This window comes from Nanorana parkeri, unplaced genomic scaffold (assembly GCF_000935625.1).
Source record: "Nanorana parkeri isolate BGI_ZX_2015 unplaced genomic scaffold, ASM93562v1 scaffold119, whole genome shotgun sequence".
In the NCBI taxonomy this organism is placed as follows: Eukaryota; Metazoa; Chordata; class Amphibia; order Anura; family Dicroglossidae; genus Nanorana; species Nanorana parkeri.
In genome coordinates, this window is record NW_017306387.1 from 2,200,954 (window position 1) to 2,203,920 (window position 2,967).

Consider the following 2,967-nt stretch of genomic DNA (forward strand, 5'->3'; position numbering starts at 1 on the left):
GTGAGCCGCCTCAGCCAACCCCCCCCCCCCCCCCTCGCAGAAGTACATCACTTCTAATAGAGATTTATTGCTGGCTGTGATGCTGGGTCTGGGCGCTGTTTTAAAATGGCGCTGGGACAGACAAGAGGCACCTGGGACTTAAGTGGTTAAAATGCTGCTCAATTCCAGTTTGGGAATTTTAAACACATATTTTAATTCAAGTGCTGTCACATTAAACAAGCTGTTAGGGGACTTCAATAAGCTTCAACACTACTTGAAACTTGTTGAAAGCCTGCTAGTAGCTTGTTTAAGGCCTGTTGTGTTGATGGGCTTTGGGCTTATGTCTATGGCATCAGTTTGAGATGCTACGGAAATCATTCAGAATTCATTGACAGATGCATTTTAATAGAGCTAACCTCTTTCTGATCTGCATTTGGCCTGGTGCAATCTGATTTTGCTTTCCCATAGACTTGAATAGGAATGCAAAACCTGTTTGACGCAAGCAAAAGCCCATCAACACAGGTCCTTAAAAGTGACAGTCGGCACTTCCATTAGGATCTGTGTTTAACATTCCCAAACTGGAACTGAATAGTTCTTTAAAGACCTCAAGAAATCTGCTGAAGGCTCGCTCTGCACACTACTCTTGTACATACTAAAGGCTGTGTGAACAAGGCCGAAGAGATTTTAAAAATTGCTGACAATCATCTTATTAGCAGCACATTGATTTCCGTTTTCCTTACATATAAGGTGATGGTCTACTACTGAAACTCTACCCTGACATTGTACATCTAGCATATTGAGTGGTGGTTGTTTTTTGTGGAACATTGCAGTGAGGTATTGGACAAGATCCCCAGTCCTGCCCAGCAGTGCAGTACAATCTAATGCAATGTGAGAGAACAAGCTCTGAATGATAATTTGACATTTTGTTTGTTTCAGGAAATAGAAAATGCAGAAAGAAAATGAAATGTTTAGCCTATGTTACGACTACATGAGGGAGATGCAGCTCAGGACCCATCCAACCTGCTGAGCTCAGATACACCTGAACCCCTCCACCTATGGATTATTTATGTGCAGCGATCCCATTCAAAGTCATTACCAACCAGAAAAGACCTAAAACTGACAATCTGTTAGATCTGCTCCTGGAGGACACAACAATAACAAGAATCAGTCTGGCACCCTCACAATATTTTGATATTGCATTGTACATTATAGTATTAAAATATGTCAGAAGCCATTGGATAGAAAATCGGAGTGCTGTCTGGTGGTCGGTGTTTGGTACTAGTGGTATAGTAGAATGATCTAGAAGCAAAAGCAATGTGAAAAGAAATGTGTTTTGAATAGTCTGTGACTTGTTAGTACTTTAATGATGTACATCATTTTGTTTAATTGAATATATTTGTTTTAATTAAAATTCATCTCATTTAAAGGAATCGTGTATTTGGGGGACATGTAGGATGTCATTGCTGACCTCTTCTCCTTTAAATGCTAGTTGGCTGACTGCCATGGTGAATCAGTACCTTCAATACCAGAGTCAGAGTGAAGATTAGGATCTCCAACTTCACTGGTTGCATCCTTCTTCAATGGCAGTAAATCAGAAAATGCAAAATCCAGAGCAACCAGGCAACTGGCATTTTTAGAAGGTCTTTGGGAATGATGGCCTCCATAGCTCTCTGGTTTCCTTTAAACGCCCTAGGCGACCATTTTGTGGCCTGATCTGACATTTAGGAAACTTGTAGTCTGTGCACCGTGCAGCTCATGCCTTTATAATTTTATTGAATGACTGTAATTCAACCACAAAAGGGCACTTTTTTTAGTATGTTGACAATGTGCATTCTTTGGAAATACCTGGCTGTTCTTCATATCGCATCCTTGGGTCACATAAAAGGTTTTCTGTAAAAAGAAAAGAAAATCAGTGAAATGTATGCCATGTACTCAGTAGAAGATGTGGGGTTTAAAGAAGAGCAAGATGGTTCTGGAGTATAAATATACCTGAAATATACTGTAGGTGTGAATGGGGCCTAATATACACATACACTAAAGGTGTCCATACACCTGCCGATTATCGTAGGATAGTTGTGGGCGATCCCGCGATCGTACGATAATCGGCAGGTGTATGGGCAGCGTGCGACCGCTTCTACTGTAAGGTCGCACGTCTTTCGTCTTCCGAGCACTCTGGAAAACCTGGTTGGTAGTGTGGTCAGAAGACTAATGCCGCACGGGCCAGTGTGTGCAAGCGCACACTGCCCGCTTTGCACTGCAATCATCGGAAGCCCTCCCCTCAGCGGGGAGGGCTTGCGATGATCGCAAGTACGGTCTGCCCGTCCAAGATGGGCAGATTGTACGAAATGTTAATGACCTTACAACCATCGCACAACGAAAACAAAAAAATAATACACTCCCCCCCGTTATAAGCCCCCCCTCACACACATAAACTAATATGCTCCCCCTTATTAACCCCCCCACACATAAAATAATATACCCCCTTATTAACCCCCCCACAGAGGTCTGCAGATCTCACCAATCCATCACAGATAACCAGGGATCGATCCTCCTCACATACATCCTTTCTTTCGGCCGAAGCTCAGAACTGTCAGAGCACCGGCCGAAGGAAGCCGGAGCAGACGGGAGCTGCTCTGCGGTCTGCATCCGACACACATGCAGACCGTGGAGCTGCTCCCGCAAGTCAGGTACGCGGTCTGTGACCGCGTGCCTGACATGTCAGCTGGCTGCCGGCCACATAGTACCGGCACGCGGACCGGTACTTGGAGACCCAAATTTCCACTTATTTTTACTCGCCAAATGCGAGCAGGCGAGTGGAATTTTTGAGCCCTGATAAAGACAAAGAAGACTTTAAGCTTTGAGTATTGAAAATGTTCTAAAAAAAATAAAATCCTTGCTGCTTTTAGCAACCATCATCCAGCAACATTTTCTAATATGGAATTAAGAATCAAAGGAATAAACGTAGGCCTCATTCATAGGACTTGCAGA